At 37.7% G+C, this 16,098-nt stretch overlaps 1 pseudogene; it reads right to left on the bottom strand.

Annotated features, from left to right (window-relative positions):
• LOC117238333 overlaps positions 1–13,588 on the bottom strand; it is a 30,652-nt pseudogene extending 17,064 nt beyond the window's left edge.
• Between the last annotated feature and the right edge of the window lie 2,510 nt (positions 13,589–16,098).

Here is a 16,098-nt window from a genome sequence, read left to right as displayed (position 1 = left end):
TTTATATATTTTTGTACATTATATGTGAGGTGGATAAGTCGTGATAGGTGCAGAAGGAACACTTGAGTATTGTTAGCAATATATATTTATTAACATATACCGTATATGTACACTTTACGTAGAACTCGCGATTACTATTAGCGGTTCGTGGAATTACAAGTTCGAATGATGATTGCTTAAGATGTCGAGAAACTCGGATCAATTATTTCTGCTAACTACCAACTAGCAACTCGGACTGACGTCCAACGACTGATTTTCCGTCACGATGATACTGCAGAGGAAAACTATGATGGGGTGTGTCTAAGGATACGAGATCATAAGATTCGTCGAGGAAAGCCTTCGTTCAGAAAGTAAGGGAAATGGACGTTGCTGTTAATTGGTTAATTTCTATGTTGGTGGTTGAGGAAGGATGCTAACCGCCCTTGAGAGAAAGTTACTAGCGGGAAGCATCGTGAGAAAAGCAGATTTCTCGTATCTTCCCGTAGTAGGTGATAGACTTAGGGACTGGTGAGACAAAAGCTATTTGTCCGTTCAAAAAACCTGTTGAGGTAAATGTTAGATTGGTGTGATCACTAGTTCCTACATGTACCTAGAGTTGGTACGGTTACTAACGACGCTCTTTCGTTTGCGCGTCCGCCACGTGTTAATTATCAGAGAGTATCCGGTGTGTTGTAATGGCTGTACATGGCGGTGAAATACAGAATACATATATACAAAATTAAATCTGTGTGGATCAATTAAATATCGAACCTCAAAACGTATTGAATAACAGGTTATGAACCCAGGACGGCGAACTGTGCTATTAAAGATATTTATTTGTCGAGTTTTGTTTCTGTGAATATCCGAGAAAAGGCCACACCATGGCCTATCAGGACAAGATGAGCGATGTGGACAAGGACATGAATCCAATTCTCAATAAGGATAACTGTATGAGTACTAGAAGACGATGACGGAAGCTTCTATGGTTTTCCTGGGTTGCTGGGATGCGGTGGATTCAGGATTGACTGCAGTAGAAAGGATGAGACCTGAGTACGTCAAACTGGATAGCAAGGTGCGTGCATTTTCCGGCACGTTCGCCCCGAGTATCTCACGGACATTAGCGGTCTGAAAACGGCGAAGGAGTGCTGGAAAGCACTGGAAGAGATCCATGGGAGATCCACATCGATGTACATTGCCTTGTGCCTGCGGGAACTGGGCACTATCGAGAAGACGCCCAGCATGGATATTTCTGTGTACTGTGGGAAAATCCAAGTTCTGTGTGACAAGTTGTCTAAAGTCGGTATTAAATTTGAAGATCACATTGTGGAATCTTTCATTTTGGCTGGACTTGTGACAGATCCAGATTATTCAACGTAGCCAACACCCTAGCCGCGCTGAGTGCACCCGTTCCCGCCGCAGTCGACTGTTGACCACCGAGCGGGACGGACCCCTCGGAGCGCGCGTCGGAGTAGACTAACATCCACTAAAGTAGAAGGACCAAGTGACAAAATAGTGACAAAAAAGTGAAAAATACGGCATCGACATCATCTCCATAAATACAAATAAGAACAAAAAGAAAATAAAATAAGATAAGACAAAATAAAACTGTACAAAAAAATAAAAGCCACCGATTATGAAGCCAAGAGCAACGAAACGGAACCCACCGTAGACCCAATGAAAAAAGCCTCCAAGAGAAAAATAATTATACATAAAACAGCCAGGGAAATCAACAGTATCCTAAGACTCCCCGCGCAAAAGACGCGGAAACTCAACCCACAACCTAACCTGGTTGCCAGGGCAAAAAGTCTAGCAACCGTCCCAGGAAACACAGTTGTAGATCATCACCCCAACCAAGAAGAAAAGGCTAACGAAACCAAAAACATGAAGCCCACAAGAGCTACTTCGCCTCCAGCGATAGTAACAAAAAATAGATTCAGCATATTACAAGCTGAACCAGAGCCCCATCCACAACCGGGACCATCAAGCTACCCCACTTGGAAATCAACGCTAGAACAAATAAGAAAGAAAAACGAAACATTACGAGGCAAAACGGGAAGACACGGTCTCACCACGTCATCGGAACAATCGGCGCAGCAAGGGCGACGCACCCCACCGTACAACCTAGGAGGCCCGGCGCCTCCAACACCGCCAAGGGGGGACCGAGCACCGGACGGACGCCCCACCGGACGCTCCGCGGAGGAACGCACGAGCACCCCACCCACCACAAGAGACAACAGGCCGCCATCCATCAACATAATCCTACAAGACCCCAAGGACACCGTAACGCTCATAGAGAAAGTAGCGGACATTAAACAATTTCACATCAAAAGAATACACGCAGGTAAACACGCACTCTACCTCCAAAACCTACCCGACTTCCATAAAGCGAAGCAAACACTCCTCTCAGCGAACACAACCTTTTACACATACACACCCAAAATAGAGAAACACCATACATACTTGCTAAAAGGCTTAGACAATAGCTACACGGAAACAGAAATACTCACAGACCTACAAGCTCTACAAATAGACGACGTCCAGTTTACAAAAGTCTCACGATTTACGACAAAAAAATCAAGGGAGAACAATATATTGCTCCCAATCTACATAATACAGCTATCCCCCGACAGCAATATAAGCAAGCTACTAAAAATAAACCATTTTAACTACTACAAGATAAAATGGGAACAAATAATAAAAAAACAGGATGACATAACTCAATGCCACAAATGCCAGCGACTAGGCCACACAGCGCAAAACTGCAACCTAAACTACCGCTGTGTTAAATGCAGTGAGCCCCATGGCCCAGGCGACTGTAAAATAAAAAGGGAAAACGCAGTAACCAAAGACAAAATATTCTGCGTCAACTGCAAAAACTACGGACACCCCGCGTCATACAAAGGTTGCCCCAAACTCGTAGAGCTTCGTAAAAAGCTAGCCGACAAAATCAAAAAAGACAAAGAAGCAAAGACACAACGGATTGCCCGAATAAGCCGCAAATACATCCCAGAACTAAAGTTCTCCGACGTAGCGAAGCAGCAAACAACACCAAATCAAATAACCAAAATCTTCCCACAATCAGCAAACTTAGATCCGCGTTCAAGCCAAAGCCCAATCACAACCGATAACTCCCCCCATCTAAACATCATAAACGTTATCGAAGACTTTAAAAAAGGTATCCTCCAAGCGTTAAAAGAACAACAAATGCAATTAAACGAAATAAAAAACACCCTATCAACGCACGAAGAAAGGTTCGACGCCATCTTCAGCACCTTCAATAGCACAGACGACGAATAACCAAAACACGCCAAACCAACAATCACAGCAAAAAACACATAAACTTAACCTAAAACATCTGAAAATAATCGCAATAAATGCTAACTCTTTAATCTCAAACCAAAAAAGATACAGTATGCTAACCCTACTAAATAAAGAAGCCCCCGATATGGTACTCATCTCAGAAACAAAACTAAACAAAAGACACAAGGTACACTTCAAAAACTACACCATGATAAGACACGACAGACCGAACGCCAGCCAAGGAGGAGGAACAGCGATCCTCATAAAAAACCCCATAAAACACAAAACGATCCTAATTGACAAAATAACAAGTTTCAGAACCTTAGAAACAACGATCATAAAAATAAAAATAAGCAATAAGGAAAATTTATTCATCACTGCAGCCTACGCAACCCACGGAAACCAGAAAGAATTTAACTGCGAATTCAATAACCTCTTCGAACTCTTGCAGCTCAATAAACCGGAAAACTACTATATAATAGCAGGAGACCTTAACGCGAAACATACAAGCTGGAAAAACGAAATAAACAACACGAGAGGCAACTTCATTAGAAACTGGCTAGACAATAAAAGCATCCACTACAAAACAAACCTATACAGCTCCGAGCTACCCTTTTACCCAAAAGGAGGCTCATACCTGGACATATGCCTAGCAGATGCGCGACTAAAATTCCAAAACCTACGTCCAAATAATACCGTAAAAACCTTAGCCTCTGACAGTGACCATAACGCCCTAGTATTTCAAATTAACAAAAACACATCTGACTTCCTAACACTCGAAACCCAGACCGAGACACCCAGGTACAACTACAAAAAGACGGACTGGAAAAAGTTCCAAAACACACTCGAACAAAACTGCGACCTAAAGATCTACAACAACGTCAACCTAACAAACAGACAAATCGACTCATTCTTAGACGAAATAGAAAAACACACACAAATCGCTCTCCAAAAATCCGTGCCAATCATAAAACAAAAAAATTCATGCGAGCCCTATATAAACAATAAAATAAAAGATCTACAGCGAGATAAAAGCTACATACTGTCCAAAATAAACAATATAAAACTCAACTATTCCTACGACAAAAGAGAAGAATTAGAATTCCTAAAGTTCCTACTACACAGAATAAAAACGCAACTGAAACAAGAATTCGCAACTTCTATAAACCATTACTGGACAAACAAAATAAAAAACATCTCCAAGAACGACTCAGCCAACATGTTCCCACAAATAAATCAAATCTTTAGACCAAAAGAACGGGGCCCCACCCCACCTCTCAAATTGCCCCCAGAAAATGCCCCCCTCATCCAAGAAGCAGGTATAACGATACACAACACCATCAAAGACACCGAGGGCAACTTCATAATACCCAAAACAATAGAAAAACTAGACATCATCGGCACCCACTTTTCCAAAATACATATGCAAAACGAACACATGGGCCGAGAACAACTAAACAGAATTATCATCGCCGAAACAAACAAACTCAAAAATGAAATGGAACAAGACAAAATGCTAAACAAAACAGTCTGCACATTCTCAAACGAAAACACCGCAGACAATTCCAAACAACCAGATCCAGAAATAAACTACTTCACAAACTACAATCAACTAAACACAATCCTCTCCAAACTAAACAACAAAAAATCCTCCGGCTTCGACGGCATCCCAAACACCCTACTCAAGCGCCTACCGAACAAAATAAAATGGTACTACACGGTACTCTTCAACAATGCTCTAAACAACACATACTTCCCCAGAAAATGGAAAAAAGCCAAACTGATAGCCATAACAAAAAAAAACAAAGACGGCTCATCGCCCGCAAACCTACGACCCATAAGTCTCCTCCCCAACATAAGCAAAGTATTTGAAATAACCATAAACAACCCCCTAACCTCCTTCTGCACAAAAAACAACATAATCCCAGAGAACCAATTCGGCTTCCGACACAAACACTCCACAATCCACGCAATAAACAAACTCACGTCGGACATCTGCTGGGCCCTAAACGCAAAACAACGAGTAGCCGCCTGTCTAATAGACCTCGAAAAAGCTTTCGACACAGTCTGGATCCCAGGTCTCATATACAAACTGAACAAAAAAAAGTTCCCTAAACACCTGACTAAAATGGTCTGGGACATGATCACAAACAGAACATTCGTAATGACTGAAGGTTCACACTCATCAAGCAAAGAATTCTCCATAAAAAACGGTCTACAACAAGGTACAGTAAATTCCCCGTTACTCTTCAGTATCTACAACAGTGACTTACTAAACCTCTTTGATCTCAATACATCCACCCATAAACGCTCCATAGCCTTCGCAGACGACCTAATCATATACGTAACAGGCCGCAAAACCAAAACTATAAAAACGGAACTTCAAGAACTTTTTGAGAAAATAAACGACTATTACCACGCATGGAAACTAAAGATCAACATAAGCAAATGCGAAACCATACTGTTTAGACCCAAGTCAAGTGAAATCGGCCCAATAGAAAGAGAACACTGCAAAAAATTTCAGATAAGAGAAAAAACAGACAAAGGGGCCCTCATACCACACAAAAACTGCGTAAAATACTTAGGGGTAAACATAGACTACAAATTAAATTACAAGCAGCACACCGAAATTCAACTTACCAAGGCCAATAAAGCATTTTGGAAAATGAAAAATCTATTCCACTCCAAACATCTCGACAGGAAAGTAAAAATTCTATGCTATCAAGCACTAATCAGACCGATCATAACCTACGGCTGCCCAATCTGGTACAACATATCAGCCTCCCAAATGGAAAAAATTCGCATATTCGAAAGAAAATGCATCAGAGCCTGCTTGAGTACCTACAGATCCGAACACAGCGGATTCAAAAAATATATAAAAAACAAAATAATATACGACCTAGCCCACGTCCACCGCATAGACTGTCACATCCTAAAGCTAATACGAAACCACTTCGCGCAAGCGGGAAAGATAAAAGAAAATAGTTTAATCTTCAGTTGCTTATTTCCAAATGATACATACTACAAAAGCACTCTGACAACAGGCTACATCCCGCCAGAAGCTTTCCCATACCTTGACGGAAAAAACTACCTACAAGACCAAAATAACATCCCGATAATTTACCATATAAAAAGAAAAATAGGGACCCAAACTATACTTTACGAAGAAAACCTAGATGGCCAGTCCGCAGACACCAGATGGAGATACAACATGGCCCTCCCTCTGAAAGACACCAAAGACAAACATAGAAAAAATTCAAAAAAATATTAGTGGATACCGAATCCATAATAAAATAAGAGAGAAAATCCACTAAACCGATAAAACTCAATTCTGCCCCCGTACAACACAGGTGCAAACATTGTAATCACTGCAATTCGCCTTCTTTTAAAAGAAACTTATTTATTCAATATCCCCCTCCCCCTCCCCCTCCCCTTACCCCACCCCGCTCCCAAACACCACAGCACCCAAAAATATACTACCGAGGCGTCCTGTTTTGCGACCCAGTTTCCAGGACAAAAACAACAAGTAAGAACAAAATCACATAGAAGCTCCGCTCCTCCAGCGGCTTAAACCAAAAGATATATCCAACACGAAAAATGTAAAGCGTCAACAACATATTACAGCATGGCTACGTAGTACCGTTGCGTATCGGTACCTCTGCCTAAGATACCATTATATAAATTCACCATTTATTGTGAACACTATAATGTATTCAAAATTGTATATTGGGTTTTAAATAAACAGCTTAAAAAAAAAAAAGCACCCGTTCCCGCCAGATCACGAAAGTTAAGCAGCGCCGGGCACGGATAGTACTTGGATGGGTGTCGCCTGGGAACTCCGTGTGGCGTTGGCGAAGCGCACCCCCCGGTGGGGTTGGGGCTTAGGCGCTGGCGGCTCAGAGCCTCGGGGCCGCCAAACAGTCCGGTAGGGGAACCGGGCTGCCTGACACGGCAGCTCCGGCGATGAGGCGCGGTGTGACAGTGGCCACACACCGTTCCATCAGCGGTGGTATTAGGCGCGGGGGGGAGGGGGGCGTTGCGACGCTCACACCGGTTCCCGGGCCTCTCTCGATCGCAGCAGTGATGGTCATCGTGGAGATTTTAGTTGGTTGGAGTCCGACACTACCACGCCGCTTTCCCCAGAAGCGGCCTGACGTCCGTGCGGATTTCCTCCACGTAAATATAAAAAAAAAGATTATTCAACGTATGTCAGAATAACAAAGATTGATAAGGATCTGACCTCGAGAGCGGTGAAGGTCGACCTTCTACGCGAAGAAAGAAGAATTGATGCGGTTGCGGAGTCGTCCGAGCAAGGTAGCGCGTTAGGGACTAGAAGACAATGGAAACCCAGGCCATACTAAAACAAAGATGGCGCGAAGCCGAAGAGCAGAGACACAAATGATCAAAAGATGAAAAGGGAATTGAGCCAATTGATATTGAGGTCCAAAGTAATGGTGAAAATAATGAGGGACAAGTTGATTTTTTCATGGATAATTTAATTAATGAAAATAATCAGAAGGTTCAGGAAGAGGCTGTAAGTGTACCGATTGTGCCTAGAAGGTCAGCAAGACTACATAAGCCAAAGAGTTGTAACAGTTGCGCTCATGTTGCAACGGTTTGTAAAACTCAAAGTTTGTATGTGTCAATTAATATGTACGAAGCCCTGAGGGGACCCGATGCTCAAAAGTGGACAGAGGCAATGTTGAAGGAGTTGGACAATCTCGTGAATAAAGATGTGTGGGATATAGTGCAAAGACCATTGAATAAAAATATCATTGACTGTAAGTGGGCCCTTGCCGGCAAAAGGGATTCTGATAGATATAAGGCTAGACTTGTAGCTCAGAGGATTTGGCAAAGACCTGGGATAGACTACTCGAAGACATTCAGCCCAATTGAAACGTAGGACTCTGAAAATTTTACTTGCTCTGTGTACTGAGGATGAGTGAAGCTATGAACACATTGATGTAGAGTGTGCATACCTCAACAGTCCTTTGGATGAGAACATATACATGGAGCAAGCTGAATTTTTTTAAATACCAGGAAAGGACAGGACTCAATATGTATGTAAGTTTAAGAAGAGCCTGTATGGACTGAAGCAAGCTGGAAGAATGTGGTTCAAACATATTAATAGTATTCTGAAGGGTATGAATCTGAAACCATGTCTGAGTGATCCATGTGTGTATGTGAATGTATGCAAAGATGTAATTGTCGCGGTGTATATGGATGACATTCTTGAGTTTGGAACAAAGACTGCGATCGGTATGCTCAAGGCTAGTATTAAGGAAAAACTAAATGTTAGGATGCTGGGTACTGATACTCAATTCTCGTCCATCTATTTGAGTAAGCCAAACAGCACTACTGTTGTGTTTGACCAATCTGTGCAAATAAGCTAAATGCTGGATTTGTTTGATATTACTAATGAGACTGGAGTGTCAACACCACTAGGTAAGGAGTGTGAAGCTGGTTTTGATGTTGAGTGTGATGAACCTTTTGACAATGAGTTGTATGAACAGAATGTATGCCGCTACTGTAAGCCGTTCTGATGTCGCATGTGCAGTAGGTAAGCTGAGTCATTCATTTTTATAGTTTGTAATGATTTTGATTAAATTCCTAGTTGCGTTATTTAGCTTGCGTTTGTCGTCAGGTGTTCTATGACTCTGCCATACTATTCTAAGTCTACGTTTTTCTGCGATTTATTCTAATATGTGATGGGAGTATTCATGTTTATTGATATAACTCTTAGTAGGTGTGGGAGAGCGGATAGCGTTCATTATGCTGGTGTTTAAGTATTCCGTGGCTGTTTCAATATCTTCATTTGTTTTTTGGGAAATTAAGGCTGATGTTGAATGATTAAAGACATCTCTAAAGAGCTGTCAGTTGTTGAGTTGGTTATGAATAAAGCCATTAGGTGGATTTTCGATAATTGTTGAACTAATTGTTGCAATAACGGGGGAATGATTTGAAGAGAGTTCCGCCGAGGAGTTGATTTGGACATATTTTGGCGAAATATTTTTAGTTATAAAGAAGTCAAGTAAATCAGGTATTTTGTTAGTGTCAGTGGACCAGTATATGGGTTCATATGTGGTGAGGTAGTTGAGTCTGTTGGTGTTTATGCTATTCAAGAGATTTTTGCCTCTTACTGTGATAAGTCTACTGTCCCATTGGGTATGTTTGGCGTTACAGGCTCCTCCAACTATGAATCTATTGCCCAGAGCATCAAGGAAGTTATCAAAGGTTGTTATCTTCTTTGGCGATGGAGTGTCTGGAAAGGCAGTATACTGCTGAAGTGGTGATTGTACCATGGCAATCTTCTATTGCTACGTTTGTTTCTTGGAGGTAGTCTTTCTGGAATGATGGAAGTTCGTAGTGCTTAATGCTGGATTTGATAATGATTCCGGTGCCGCCGTGGGCTTTTCCACTGATATGTTGGGTATAGTAGAAGTTATATTCATCTAAGTTTGCTGAGTGGTGGATGTTGCGTAGAACCACTCGGAAAGGTCTTTCTTGTTTGAGTTTGATATGTGTGGAAGTTGGCATTCATGGTCTTTAGTAGTTTTGTGAGCCTTCTATATGCGTCTGGGTTTTTCGGCAGGATTTTGACTTTGTTGTTGATTATCTTTAAGTTAGTCCTCTTTACAGATATATTTCTGTATGGACTTAATCATTGTTTGTATGTCGATGACATCATCAACAAATATCATTCAAATATCAAATCAACAAATTGTTGGTGGGTCTGCAACTTCCATGGGGTCGTTTAAGGATTCCAATATTACGTATCTGTTGTATGTGGTTACTTGGTTTGGTAACTGTTCGTTCTGGTTGGCGTTTGTGTTTATTTTAGCTGATTCTATTTTACAAGCTGATTCTCCTGAGCAATTGTGGATTTGCTCAGGAGAGCCTGGTCGTAATACCTGGGCCATCATCGAGCTAGTTAATTCAAGTTGAATAACTAGTCGAGAGGCTATGAGGCTATGATTCGGGTAGAGGTTAGGAGCGTAGGAATTTTTCTCTAAAAAGATAGGAAACACTTGGCTGTGTTCACTTTCGACGGATGGGCGTCACGTGTTGTTTTACGAACTTCACAGAGCACTAGACACACGTCTGCACGCCTTGGCACTCAACAGCGAACTGACAATCGACTTGTAAAGCAGAATTTGTAGCAATGCAGGAGACAACAAGGGGACTGTGTGGAGAGTCTGTTAAGGGAGTTAGGTCAATTGTCATATTGTCCCCGCCTATGCAAAATTTTCTATGACAATATTGGAACTATTTCATGGTCCAAGGATGAGGTTGTAACGTCAATTCACATCAGAGACCAGGCCACACACCGCGAGCAAGATGGCACCCAGATGTGTGCACATCCTTGGCGCGTACCCTCAATAGTCCTAAGTACCGGGGGTCTTGGAATTTTCATAGTTAAGGTCCTTCAGACCAAGCTAATACCTCTTGTCTTAGGTTTCCTTTTACGTTTATTGTTTATTACGGGTTAATACGGAAAGTTTATTTTTCCTCGCGTCTGGTATGTTCCGTTAGCAACTTTCTCACGAGGGCGGCTAAAACCCTTCCTGGTCCGTCTTATTATCCAATCGGAAACGGTGTCTACTGCCCTCACTTTCTTAACCAAAATTTTCATCAACAAATCGGATAGTCCCGTGTCCTTAGACACACCCACCCCTAACTTTCCTCAGACACAGTATCGTCAGTAAAACTCACTTATTCTGTATCCTTAGAATAGTCAACATACCTTTACCGGTCTCTACCCTTATAACAATCGCGTACTTAACGTATCATTGTAACTAAGTTTTACATAACGTGGTTGGAGTGAATTGTGATTTACATTAATTCAGTGCGTATTCCAGTTTGATTGCTGAATTTGTAATAAAGTTCAATTAAAACAAAATTAATAGTTGTGTTACGACTCAACTATTTTTATTTTATCACCCAACCCTCAAGTTTACGTGACAAGGTAATCGCTGAGAGTTCTAAACATGTTCAAATCCGTTACTTCTATGTTAAGAATTGCGTGTTAGAGGGTATTTTAGATTATGTTTATGTACCAAATTCTGAGAATGTTGCAGATATTCTTACCAAAGGTTTAAACAGGATTAAGACTCTATATTTTACCACAGCTATAGGGCTTGTAAAAACTATCAAAGGGGAGTGTTGAGATAAATGTTAGGTTGGTATGATCACTAGTTCCTACATGCAGAGTTGGTACGATTATTAACGACGCTCTTTTGTCAATTATCAGAAAGTATCTGGCGTGTTGTAATGGCTGTACATGATGACGAAATACAGAGTATACAAAACTAAATCTGTGTGAATCAATTAAATATCGAACCTCAACACCTATTTAATAACAAAAGCTTAGCTAAATAAATCCTAAGATTTATAGCGGGTCCTTAGGCTAGCTGAAAATATACTGTGAGGATGTATTATGGACATCTGGCAATCATTTTATCCGAAGAATAGGGTCTTTGTGTAGCGAGCCACGGGACAGAAACCGTTGGGAAGTTTATTGTCGAGTGTTGCTACATATGCATTCTATACATCCTTGCATCCTTAAATGTTGCACGAATTCATAATAATTCACAATCTAATAATAATATTAACTTGACTTGATATTAAAACTTAACGATACAAGATTATTTTCAATATTATATGGTAGATAAATTTATAATAAAATACAGGCAATAAATATGTAGTTCTACTGTACATACATACTTTTTGTAAATACTGCTGCTGATCTTGGTATTTCATGCAACAATGCGACTTCACCGAATATATCGCCAGAACTCTGGATGCCCATATTAACCTCTTCCGATTCACCTAAGCACAAATAAAATTTATAACGTTTCCTTACGCTTTTATAACACAACTACTTCTGCTCAGAAAATTTAAGAAATCCTTGTGCAAGTCAAAATAAGGCGGCAATAAAGAATAGAGATATTGTATTTAAAACTTCGTTTGTTAGTTTATGTAGTTATTTGTAACTTTACAAAACAAAGTAAATTTGTAACATATTGCAGGGCGACTATAAATACGATATAGATTTCTTTTGCTTTACATAATTCGAAAAGTTTTGTTTTTGTCTGTAATTTATATTTACGGAGAATTTGAAGACTTATATAAAGGAAAATTTATTTTACGTACCAGTCCAGCGATCAACAACTATTTTCGATACACCGACTTCTCCGCTTATAATGAAGTAAAGATTTTCAGCTTCGTGACCTTGTCGCACAATTACGCGATCAGGTCGTAAATATTGATAAAAGCATACCCCCGCTAAAATTTCTCTCAAATGTTCAGGATATTTTTTGAACACGCGAAACTTTTTAAATAATTCATATATATATTTTCTGTCGTCCGATGATCGGTCTTCTGGCCTCGTTAATAAATAAGAACGATCCTTAAATATAAAGTGTAACTTTTATCTAAATTATTTCGATGAATTATGATTAACAACAATTTGTAGTTTTATTGTATTTCATATTATAAATAAACTACGGATGTTTATACAAATTCATATTTCCAAAGAATAGAACTGAGAAAGCAGAAGTTAAACAGAGATTTGTTTCCTGCACTATTTATAGATTGTTAGAGAATGAATAAGAGATAAGTGTATTTAAAATTTTCTTAAATCCTTTGTAAAACGAGTAGTCGAAAAAGTGGACAAGCGTTATATATTACATACAAATGTTATCAGTTTACAACTGTACATTTGAACAAAGTGCTCGTATTTTTATAACACAAACTACATAGACTAAAATAACGGTAAAAACATTATTAAATATTTATTACTAGATATTATTACGTATATAATATTCGGTATATTATTTACATGGAATATATTGCTAAAATATTTTGCATATCTGTGTTATAACTTAATTCACAAAAATTACTTTACCTCCCATTTTAATAGTAAAAATACGCATAAACAATATGTTTTCAGAAACCCTCGAAATTCTAAGAAAAAGAAAAATAAATGGTAAAACAATCTCTTTTCCTTGTTATATAGTTTAGGAATCAATAATTTGGTACTTGAAGCTTACTATTTTATATGCATAAACATCCGCAGTCTAGTTACATATATACATATAAATGAAAAGAAATGTTGAACCTCTAGAGTAAGAGCTTTCTTTTCGTGTTTTTTTTCTTGTGCCTTCCGAATATTAATTGTAATATCGTCACTGACTTCTTCAACTACAGACTTCTCGGTTAACCATTCGATATATTCCAAGACCAATCTCACTGCAGCTCGGAAAAGATAGATCCCCTTTAACCTATTGACCTAAACAGTTATTATCATTACTATTATCGTATTATTTTAATAGTATGTTTTAACATTATTACTAATATTATTTTCAGTGATCATATCGTTGGTTTAACGGAAAAATAACATCTCGAAAATTGTTAATTTTGAGATATCTGTGAAAATTGATTCCACATTATTTTGTACCTGACTGTAAAATGTAAACATATTGTAACTATGCACTGTATTTACTAGGACAGAATTGAGATAATTATTCAATAAAATTATACTTTTTAAGACACTGTTTTAATTCACAAAATCTGTTTACATCATTTTTAATAATAAAAAATAGCTGCAAAGAATATTTTGTCACAAATCCGAAAAATTTGGAAAACAATAAAAATAAATAGTAAAACAACATTTCTTTTGGTTATACAAAAATTAAATTACCTGCAACGTTATTATTTACAATTCATTCAGAAATTTTCTAACGATGTAAATTTATTAATATAAATTTAATTAAGTTTGCTTTTTTCTAAATTAGATATTAAATTGATATCTAAATTTAAATTATTTAATTATTCATTATACAAATAGATAAGAACTTTCTAGCTCAGCTCAATTTCCTGAGAATTTTACTTTCCTAGATATATTCTTCTTTTGATAATACGACAATGTATAATATTATACCTACATATGTACAATAGTTTAATTATTACATATTTTTATTCTCTATGGTGTTTTATAGTACTTTATAATCGTATTTTTTATACTTACAACTAATTCTTTTTCTTATCATTTACAACTACAAATATAGTTATACTACAAATATAGAATGATGTTCATATAGTAAAATTATTATTTAAGAACTTTTTTATGAATATATATAGCTATATCTGAATATATACTTACATGAACATGTATTAGATTGTCCCAAAAATTTCTTTCATTTTATAAGGAAATATTATTATTATTTCCATCTATTATTTCCTTTCGGGACAACCTAATATACACTAATTTGAAACAATAAAACATTTGGCATTTTTGTATGGAGCTTGTAGCATGTAGTGTGTTTTTAGTTGTCTACACTTTTTTTATTTTCGCTGTATATACTTTGTCTTTTATATAAAGTTATTAAAGTATTTTGTAATTAATTCAAAAATATTTTATCAAACTAGAAACAATCTTTCTTCCAAATGTTAAATATGGTAGTTATTCGTTTAAGGATTATTATCAGCATTTCTTTTCATCTTCTCCTACAATTAATAATTACAGGATATGAGGAAATTAAGTGGCATGACCATGACCTCGTGATTCTATATCTCTGAATTGCTAGAGATTTGTTTAAAAAAATTGCCGTACTATTGACCTAGATTTTGAAATTCAAAGTTAAACTTTTTTTGCTCCAATTGTATTCTACTCAAACGAAAAACAATTGGTTCAAGAAACATTATAATAAATTGTTTTTTAAACAAAATATCAGAAACAATGAATCTATCTTTAACCGGTTTTTGGAAGGAATATCTCGATACTTCCCTATATGAAATAACGAGATGAATCGGCCAACGCATAAAGAAATGCGATTCTATTTTAAAAAAAAACATAGTCGACCAACTGCGAACATACCAATAACATTAAGTCGTGCTCTCTTCGACGCCATTCAACTTCTCTTTGAAAGGTCCTTTTTTGTACAATAAGTAATTTCATGAAATCATGAAGTTAATTGCTTCATTCTATTTAAGGTAGACTATCTCACGTGCTAAGAAATATTATAATTTCCTGTTTTCTCATTAATATCATGTTATTTATTTTGTGCCTGACTGTAAAATGTAAACATATCGTAAATCATGTCAATGGAAAAGCCAATGGAACTTTACAAAACATCATTTTTCGAAAAAATAGTTGAGTTGCAATCCATGGTTCGTTTGACAAATTTGGTCCTCGTGATGCAAGTAAACGAAGCAAGTAAAAAAATTTTGATCTTGAATTTCATCTTTTTTTAACAAATCTCCACCAGTCCAGAGATGTAGAATCACTCCGTGGCAGTCATGTCACTTGCCTTCTTCATCTTTATGTATGAAGTATATGTATACATAGTTGAATCTGGGGCTGCCAAACCGATCCGAAGTTAAACCACTAACGAAGTACAGGGTATAGGTTAAACTGCTATGCTTATACCTAAATCACGTCCGGCAATCCGGTAACTTTTGGTTTCGCCTCTCGTCAAAGTTTTTTCGACCCGTCCCAATCACAGATACTCAGGTATCTGCATACCACTATTTGAACGGTATGTAGAGTAATACAGTATATATGTACCTGTATATCATGTCAGTGATATTGTATTTTTTTAGTTGCTAAAAAATATTGATATTCACAGGATATTTTAAGTACAAACATTTTAAAAATATATGAATTATTTATTGAATTCAACTGAATTTATTTCTCAATATAGAATATATTTCTATAAAATCAACAAATATAATAATAATATTAACGAAAACTTCCAATTTTATTTAAATATGTATCTTTCACCGAAAATTAGAAGAAACTAATTCATTAATACAATT

This window comes from Bombus vosnesenskii, unplaced genomic scaffold, assembly GCF_011952255.1.
Source record: "Bombus vosnesenskii isolate JDL3184/JDL3185 unplaced genomic scaffold, Bvos_JDL3184-5_v1.1 scf7180000013449, whole genome shotgun sequence".
Lineage (NCBI taxonomy): Eukaryota > Metazoa > Arthropoda > Insecta > Hymenoptera > Apidae > Bombus > Bombus vosnesenskii.
The sequence above is the reverse complement of the archived record's forward strand: the minus strand, read 5'-3'. Positions and strand labels throughout refer to the sequence as shown.